The following is a 10,127-nucleotide window of genomic DNA, read 5'->3' on the forward strand; positions in this document are numbered from 1 at the left end:
TAATACAGGAGGTAACTCAGGATCAGTAATGTAATGTATGTACACAGTGACTGCACCAGCAGAATAGTGAGTGCAGCTCTGGAGTATAAAATACAGGAGGTAACTCAAGATCAGTAATGTAATGTATGTACACAGTGACTGCCCCAGCAGAATAGTGAGTGCAGCTCTGGAGTATAATACAGGATGTAACTCAGGATCAGTAATGTAATGTATGTACACAGTGACTGCCCCAGCAGAATAGTGAGTGCAGCTCTGGAGTATAATACAGGATGTAACTCAGGATCAGTAATGTAATGTATGTACACAGTGACTGCCCCAGCAGAATAGTGAGTGCAGCTCTGGAGTATAATACAGGATGTAACTCAGGATCAGTAATGTAATGTATGTACACAGTGACTGCACCAGCAGAATAGTGAGTGCAGCTCTGGAGTATAATACAGGAGGTAACTCAGGATCAGTAATGTAATGTATGTACACAGTGACTGCACCAGCAGAATAGTGAGTGCAGCTCTGGAGTATAAAATACAGGAGGTAACTCAAGATCAGTAATGTAATGTATGTACACAGTGACTGCCCCAGCAGAATAGTGAGTGCAGCTCTGGAGTATAATACAGGATGTAACTCAGGATCAGTAATGTAATGTATGTACACAGTGACTGCACCAGCAGAATAGTGAGTGCAGCTCTGGAGTATAATACAGGATGTAACTCAGGATCAGTAATGTAATGTATGTACACAGTGACTGCCCCAGCAGAATAGTGAGTGCAGCTCTGGAGTATAATACAGGATGTAACTCAGGATCAGTAATGTAATGTATGTACACAGTGACTGCACCAGCAGAATAGTGAGTGCAGCTCTGGAGTATAATACAGGATGTAACTCAGGATCAGTAATGTAATGTATGTACACAGTGACTGCACCAGCAGAATAGTGAGTGCAGCTCTGGAGTATAATACAGGATGTAACTCAGGATCAGTAATGTAATGTATGTACACAGTGACTGCACCAGCAGAATAGTGTGTGCAGCTCTGGAGTATAATACAGGATATAACTCAGGATCAGTAATGTAATGTATGTACACAGTGACTGCACCAGCAGAATAGTGAGTGCAGCTCTGGAGTATAATACAGGATGTAACTCAGGATCAGTAATGTAATGTATGTATACAGTGACTGCACCAGCAGAATATTGAGTGCAGCTCTGGAGTATAATACAGGATGTAACTCAGGATCAGTAATGTAATGTATGTACACAGTGACTCCACCAGCAGAATAGTGTGTGCAGCTCTGGAGTATAATACAGGATATAACTCAGGATCAGTAATGTAATGTATGTACACAGTGACTACACCAGCAGAATAGTGTGTGCAGCTCTGGAGTATAATACAGGATATAACTCAGGATCAGTAATGTAATGTATGTACACAGTGACTGCACCAGCAGAATAGTGAGTGCAGCTCTGGAGTATAATACAGGATGTAACTCAGGATCAGTAATGTAATGTATGTATACAGTGACTGCACCAGCAGAATATTGAGTGCAGCTCTGGAGTATAATACAGGATGTAACTCTGGATCAGTAATGTAATGTATGTATACAGTGACTGCACCAGCAGAATAGTGAGTGCAGCTCTGTAGTATAATACAGGATATAACTCAGGATCAGTAATGTAATGTATGTACACAGTGACTGCACCAGCAGAATAGTGAGTGCAGCTCTGGAGTATAATACAGGATGTAACTCAGGATCAGTAATGTAATGTATGTATACAGTGACTGCACCAGCAGAATAGTGAGTGCAGCTCTGGAGTATAATACAGGATATAACTCAGGATCAGTAATGTAATGTATATACACAGTGACTGCACCAGCAGAATAGTGAGTGCAGCTCTGGAGTATAATACAGGTTGTAACTCAGGATCAGTAATGTAATGTATGTACACAGTGACTGCACCAACAGAATAGTGAGTGCAGCTCTGATCAGCTGCTAGTCAGTGTGGTGATTGTTGGTGTGGTGGCTGCAGATCCTGCTGTGTGCTCCAACTCTCCTGAGAATCAACACCTCTCCACCTGGGGATCTGCTCTCTCTCCTACCCAAGGAGGTGGGTTTCCTGGGATGAGTGATGGAGCCAAGTCCCAGACTTCTGCTTCCCGAACCAGGCCGGTGGGGGGCAGGAGAAACCAGCAACCGGCCTGCACATCGAAGGGGTGAGACGATCCACCAGGAGTCGCAGCAATGTGGCTCCTACTTCCCCCGGGACTGTGGAGACTCCCAAAAGCCGCAAGGCTTCCAGCATGGAGGGTAAGCCTGACAGCGTGCATGATGGCGCTTCTTCATGGAGCATGATGGCGCTCCTCCACGGAGGTGAGGCCGACCTCACTGAGGAAGGTTGGGGGCTGCAGAGACCCCGGGAGTCTGTGTCCACCTATGCCTCCCGGGTCATGAGCCGCCTCCGTGAGTATGAAGATGCCAGCAAGCTTGTCAGGAGGCTCCAGGAGGAGCTGCGCTGCCCAAGCGCCAAAGCTGCAGGTGCCTCCAAATCGAGGAAGACTCAACTCCAGGCGGAGGTAAAGAGGCTCACCAGTGAGATTAATGTGCTGGAACTAAGGAAAGCTGACATCAGAGAGCAGAGTGGTCCATTCAAAGAAAAACTAATTAATGAAGACTGATTCAGAGAGCTGATAACAGAGAGCAAAGGCAGATGGGCCTGCAGCCTGAGAGCCAGGTGGATGATGAGAGTGATGATGACCAGCAGCAAGCCCCACCTGGCAGCCTGCAAAGTCACCCGCAGGCCACGTGCAGCGAGCTCCCTGCAGGACAGGCGACAGTGACATCCGGTCGCAGTTCTGCCGGCTCTGGGGAGGACAGTGACAGCAGCGGCCAGGGAGGGGCGCTAATGGCGGAGATTAAGCTCCTGGAGTCCCCAGTGTGCATCCAAAACTTCCATCTTGGTGACGATCTACCAGAAGAGGCACCTGGGGGCCACAAAAAGGCAAAGAAGACCAAGCCAAAGCTGCAGGAGGCGGTAAGATACGTATATGCCCCCCTCCCTGTACCCCCTGAGTCGGCGGCAGGCTCAGCTCGCTGTATAAGCCCCGTTGCCCAGCCCAGCCCGGGTTCTGCTGTGGATCCGGTGCAAAGGCGCGGGGAGATTACAGAGCGCGGTAGTGAGGCGCAGAGCTCCGTCTCTGCTTGTAGTAGTGGGGACGCAGCAGGAGGTGCATCAGCCGAGAGGCTGGACAGTGAGGGCGGCCCGGCGGCGGGCGTTCCATCAGGCCACGATGCTGTGGTGCGCTCCTCAGTGGGAGGGGGGAGCAGCCCGGTGTCGGGGGCAGCTCCGGTAGCCTCGGCGCCTCTGAATGCTGTTGCCGCTGATCACTTAGTTGAGAAGTGGTGGCAGTGTGAGGGGGCAGTTGGGGCTGAGCGTTCCGGTCCTCCCACCAAAGTGCTATTCTGTGTTGGCGTCGCTGGTCCGGAAGATCCTGATGCTAAAGATCAGCGGCGCCTAACAGCATCTAAAGATCAGCGGCACATTATTCCGAATGCCAAACAGCGGAAATTACCGACCAATGATGTGGAGGGCACACATAAGACCAGGGGTGAGGTCGCCTCCAGTTCTATGGAGGTGACTGAGCCCCTTGTGCCTGATGCAGAGGTCAAAATGTCATCCGCCATTGTTACTGGTCCAGCAGGAATGAATGTGGTGGTGGGGGTGAATGAGGCTAATTCATTGTCTAGTGGTGTGGTTGCTGGTTTGGTGGAGGGTGAGATGGAGGTGGGTAATGGTGTTGCTGTTCGGGCTGATGTGGTCACTGGTCCGGTTGCCCCCCCGGGGGTGGCAACACCTGTCCAGAGTTATGCCAGTGTCACCTCCGGGGCAAATAGGGCATCCTCCTCGTCTCCGGGCTTTGGGGACGGCATGTTGCAACGGCGCCTTCTGGAGGCTCTAAAGAAGGGGGAGAGATCACTAATGGTAGAGGGTCGAGAGGTTGATCTATCCTTCTGGATAGAGAGGCATGGCCTCGGGGCCTTCCGAGAGCAAAAAGGGGGGGATACAGTGTGGTCCCTCCCAACAGCCGGGCCAGGCAGTGTGCGTAGGAATGTGGTCCGTCTTCGGTGGAGGGGCAGTGATGCATGTCCGCCAAGTTCTAAAGTTGTGGAGCTCCTGCTGAGGATGGGCTTCAAGGCGATTGACATCTACGCCTTGATACATCCCTATTCCACGCCTGAGTTTGATGTCAGCTTTGTTTGGCCGGAGGGGCTTGAGCTCTTCTGGGCGAATTATGAGCTGGCAAAAAATGAGCCCGGCTGGCGAGACTTTGCCGTTCAGGCAGTGTCTCGCCAAAACCAGATCAAGAAAGTGACCGTGATGACTCGTAACGAGTCGCTTTCTTGCTATGACATCATGACGTGGCTTGGTCGGTATGGAGAGGTGGTGGAGATGCCAAAGAAAAACCGCGACGAGTTTGGTATCTGGTCAGGGGCCTGGATGTTTATAGTAAAACTTAAGCGTTCAGGTGGTACGGTTGCCCACATTCCATCGTCTGCCTTCCTGGGTAGGGATCGTATCCTGGTCTTCTACCAGGGGCAACCGAAGCTCTGTCACAGGTGCGGCGACCCCACACACTTCAGTGCAAACTGCACTGTGCAGAAATGTGCGTTGTGTGGGGGTGTCGGCCATCTTGCCGCCTCTTGTGTGGAGATTAGGTGCCACCTGTGTGGTGAGTTAGGTCACCCATTCAGCCGTTGTCCTCGCTCCTTCGCTAATGCAGTCGAGACCCCGGTGGGAGTAAGCCGTGAGGCCGATTCTGCTGGGGAGGGGACTAGCAGGGGTGGGGGAGCCGAGGGGCAAGGGAAGAATAGCAATAAAAATACGCCTGCCCAGCTGAGGCGTCTAGACAAGCGCAGACAGGAGAGGGAGCGGGGCGAGCCCCAGACTACCGGGGCAGCCCCTGTCCTGGATGCCAGTCTTGCTGCTGAGGCCCCGAGGGATGATGAGTTGGATGAGGAGGTCAGGAGGATCCACAGGGAGGAAACCGCCTCTGCCTCAGAATCCTCCCATTATGAAAGTATGGATGAGGATAATAAGCGGTGGCTAGAGAACAAGCGTAAGCTCGGCACCAAAAAGAAGGGAAAGAAGGGAGATAAAACATCTTCTCCCGCTCTGACCAAGGTACCTAAGGAAGGTAAAACTGACTCCCCTCTGGTTGGTCTTTCTAACCGGTTCCAAGCCCTTGATAACATCTCTTCCTCTGAGGAGGAGGCCGAGGGTGAGGTTCCGGCTTCGGCAGAGCTTACAGGGGGTGCCGAGTCTCCTTCTCCTGGGGATGCAAGGTCCTTGGGGGGAGGGACTGGCCCAGAGTCCGGAGACGAGGACGAGAAAAGAAGGAAAAATGTGGGAATGGACACCTCTGTGTCATTAAAGAGGGGGAAGGATTCCTCCTCTGAGGCAGAGGGTAAGGGGAGTGGGAAGAAGAAAGCCATCTAACTCAATCACCAATGATGGCGGTACCCACTCCGTTGACGCTGGCTTCCATTAATGTCGCCAGCATTAAGTCAAATATGGCTAGATTTGCGGCCTTTGATTTTCCCAGCCGGGTTGAAGCTGACATTTTCTTTTTGCAAGAGACCAGGCTGCCAAATATGGCAGAGGTGTTTATAGCTAAGAGGGAGTGGAGACTCGGACCCTCCTATTGGTCTCTTGCGGCCGAGCCGTATAGCGGAGTGGCGGTCCTTTTTACCGCACCAGTAGAATGCCGACGGGTTATTGAGTTAGAAATGGGGAGGTGCCTGATATTAGACGTCCTCATGAAGGGACAGGAGCTTCGGCTCATTAACATTTATGGTCCCCAATCTAAGTGGGACCGGAAGTGTCTCTTTACGAGGATCAAGCCCTACCTTTTTACGAGTCGGCAGGTCGTCTTTGGAGGGGACTTCAACACTGTCACGAGGCCCCGGGATAGAGGAGGTTCCAGAGACAAGCTGACTTATGATAGCGTCGCCCTTAATAGTATAGGTAGTGAGGCTCGCCTGGTGGATGTCCACATCCGGCACACCGCAGGCCACGAGGGGTTCACCTATCATAGAGGTAACTGTAGGTCCAGGATAGACAGGTTTTATTTAAAGGAGGAAGCCGTCTCTTCAGCAGTATCTGTTGTTGAGGTGGAGTTCTCCGATCACTGTATGATTTTGTTTTCCCTGAATGTTACAGAGACCCCCCGGATGGGAAGAGGCTTTTGGAGGCTCAATTCGTCTCTCTTGGAAGAAGCGGAGATAAGACAGTCCTTTGAGGATTTTCTTCAGAGCCAGGTACCCTTACTGGATCTTTGTAGTAGTAAGTCAGAGTGGTGGGAGATGTTTAAGAAAAGGGTGGCGAGATTCTTCCGCCAGCTCTCGAGCCTCAGGAGCCTGGACAGGTATCGCCTGTATCAGGGCCTGAGGAGGAAACTCGAGCATCTTGTCTCAACTGGAGGTAGCCGCGAGGAGATCTCCAGAGTGAAATCTTTGCTAATGAGGTGTCAGTATGATAGACACGCATCTTTGGTTTTTGAGAGGGATTACGGGAAGTACCGCTCGCCCGACCCTTACAGAAACTGCAAGATGTCAGTGAATAGTAAAGTTGTTACAGGACTGGTTGACACTGCGGGGTCCCTGAAAAGATCCAGATCGGGGATCCTGGAGGTCGTCAGATCCTTCTACTCGCACCTCTTGGGGAAGAGGGATTTGGATTGGGATGAGATGTCGGCTTTTCTGGCTGAAGCTGTCCCCGAACCAGGGGTAGACCCCTCTCTTGGCGTTTTGACAGAGATGATCAGGGAAGAGGAAGTTAAGTTGGCGATTGAAGGGCTTGCCCTGAAAAAATCTCCCAGTCCGGATGGCTTAACATCTGAATTCTATAAGACCTTTAAGGACGCCTTGGTTCCCCTCTTGACTGAGGTTTTCAATGAGTGTCTTTCCTCGGGCACTCTGCCAAAGTCAATGAGGAGGTCTGCCCTGATCATCTTGTCAAAGGGTAAGGACCCATCTTGCATTGAGAATTGGCGTCCCATAGCGCTTCTCAATGCAGACAGGAAGGTTTTGGCAAAGGTGCTGTTTAATCGGCTGGTGAAATTTGCACCCCAGCTCCTTTCGGGGGCCCAGCATTGCTCTGTTCCGGGCCGCAGTACAATTAGTGCTGTACTCTGTGTCCGAGAGGCGGTGGAGCAGGGTAGGGCTGGCCACTGGAAGGGGTACATGCTGTCATTGGACCAGGCAAAAGCGTTTGATCGGGTTAATCATGAGTACCTCTGGTCTGTCCTTCTGAGGTATGGCCTGCCGGGGGGGTTCGTTGATTGGCTTAAGACCTTGTACGCTGGGGCAGAGAGTTTCCCGCTTGTGAACGGTTGGATTGGCAGCTCTTTTGAGGTTGGGTGTGGTGTTCGCCAGGGTTGTCCCTTGAGCCCGCTACTGTACGCGTTTTCGATTGACCCACTTCTTAGGAGGGTGGAGCGTGGACCGTTAGCTGGGATCGGGATGGACCGGGCAGCACCGGAAGCCACTCTGAGAGTGGTGGCGTATGCCGATGACGTCACCGTTTTTGTTTCCTCTGATGGGGAGGCAGAATGGCTGATGTCAGAGGTAAATCGCTACTCGGAGGCATCCGGGTCTAAGATCAACCGGGATAAGTGTGAGAGTCTCTGGCTGGGAGGAGGAGATCCTGGTTTTGATCTCCCGGACACCCTTCCAGAACCCAAAGTCTCTGAAAAAGTTCTTGGCATCGAATTTGGCCAGGGAGATTACCCCAAACAAAATTGGAACAGCAGGCTAGAGATCGCCACTCAAAAGGTGAACCAATGGAAGGGTTGGTCTTTGACCCTAAGGGAAAGGGTAAACCTGATCAAAACTTACCTGCTCCCTTTGCTGATCTATCTGGGCAGTGAGTGCATCTTGCCAGAGCCTCTCTGGACTCGGGTCTACAGTTTGTTCTTTCAACTGTTATGGGGGAATAGACTGAACCTGGTCAAGAGGGAGGTTACTTACCGTACGAGGAGACTAGGAGGGTTGGGTATGGTCAACCCTGTGGTATTCCTTGTGAATACCTTCATTAAGATCAATATTGCAAACCTCTGGAAAGAGAGGGCTCCTCCGTGGGTATTCTCCTGTAAGGGATGGTTTCAGCCTTTCTTCCAGGAATGGGAGACAGGAGGGCAAGTGAAGGATCTCCGCACACCGCATGGACATCTCCCGGCTTACGCTACCGTGGTTCTGAAGGTAATTCGCCGGTGGGGTCTGGGAATGTGGGAGGTCAGGACTCTGCCAAGGAAGCTCCTTGACAAAAGGGTTCTGTTGACCCATTTTCAGAGGCCTCTGGCGCTCAGGGATTGCCCAAGTCGGGATCTTGGGGTGGGTCTGCATCTTTTGAATTCTATCAGGATCCCCTCGAAGGTTTGGGACTTGGCTTGGCGCTGCTTCCATGGGAAACTGTGTGTGAGGGACAATCTGAAGTGTAGGAGCTCTGAGGACAGGAACTGTCCTCGGGAGCATTGTGGTACCATGCTTGAAAGCATGGACCACTTCCTGCTTCGTTGTCCCTTTAACACAGAGGTGTACAACAGGGTGGGCGCCTCCATTGGCTGGCCCCGGCTGGCCGGTCTCTCTTATGCGGAATGGGCCTATGGAGCATTCGGGGACCTGGGTGGTCGGGACCGCTGCACCTTATTTCTAGTTAGCACAGTGGTTAGGTATCACACGTGGAACGCACGGTGCTTAGTATCGACGCAGCGGAAAATCCTCCCAGTGGACGATGTGTTTAGGACCATACTCGGTGACCTGGTGAAGGTGCGTTCTCTGGAGTATGAGAGACTGGGTACACGGAGGGCCGCTCTCCTCTGGAGGGGCTTTTCTTTTAGTGTGCCCTAGTCTGGTCATCTCCTCTCCTGGTGGTGGGCTGCTGCTGACACCATAGATTTTTGTTTTATTGATCAGTAGACAGTGATGTAGGGCTGCAGGCACCGAACTTGGGCTTTATCAGTTGTGGTTATTGTATTGTTTGTTTCTGTATATATTGTATATATGGGTTTGGGTGGAGGTGTTAGGTTGGGTGGAGGGAAAAGGGGGGAGGTGGGTTCATCTTGTGGGACACTGGTTATTTGGGTGAAAAACTGGCACTATCTGATCTGGCCTATGGACGATGGACTGAGGCATGAGGCGCAGGAGCAGCTCTCAGGTCAGTGCCGGGGAGGGACTGGTGGGCTCCAGTGTGGGGGGTTTTGTTTTGTCTTGTATATATTTGTATAGTTAGTATTTATTTTATTTATTTAAAAAAAAAAAAAAAAAAAAGAATGTATATATTAGTTTGTATATAATTTGTCGGTTATTGTTTATTATATTGTTATTTTTTTTTTTGTTTGGTAACCGGACCAGATGTCACAGTGTAGGTAGTTATTATTGTGTGTATATGTATAATATGTGTGTGAGGAGAGAGGGAGCGGCTGGACCAGCAGAATAGTGAGTGCAGCTCTGGAGTATAATACAGGATGTAACTCAGGATCAGTAATGTAATGTATGTACACAGTGACTGCAGCAGCAGAATAGTGAGTGCAGCTCTGGGGTATAATACAGGATGTAACTCAGGATCAGTAATGTAATATATGTACACAGTGACTGCACCAGCAGAATAGTGAGTGCAGCTCTGGGGTATAATACAGGATGTAACGCAGGATCAGTAATGTAATGTATGTACACAGTGACTGCACCAGCAGAATAGTGAGTGCAGCTCTTTAGTATAATACAGGAGGTAACTCAGGATCAGTAATGTAATGTATGTACACAGTGACTGCACCAGCAGAATAGTGAGTGCAGCTCTGGAGTATAATACAGGATGTAACTCAGGATCAGTAATGTAATGTATGTACACAGTGACTGCACCAGCAGAATAGTGAGTGCAGCTCTGGAGTATAATACAGGATGTAACTCAGGATCAGTAATGTAATGTATGTACACAGTGACTGCACCAGCAGAATAGTGAGTGCAGCTCTGGAGTATAATACAGGATGTAACTCAGGATCAGTAATGTAATGTATGTACACAGTGACTGCACCAGCAGAATAGTGAGTGCAGCTCTGGAGTATAATACAGGATGTAACTCAG

Source organism: Phyllobates terribilis, unplaced genomic scaffold, assembly GCF_046119375.1.
Source record: "Phyllobates terribilis strain yellow unplaced genomic scaffold, ASM4611937v1 Scaffold_8__6_contigs__length_399053987, whole genome shotgun sequence".
In the NCBI taxonomy this organism is placed as follows: domain Eukaryota; kingdom Metazoa; phylum Chordata; class Amphibia; order Anura; family Dendrobatidae; genus Phyllobates; species Phyllobates terribilis.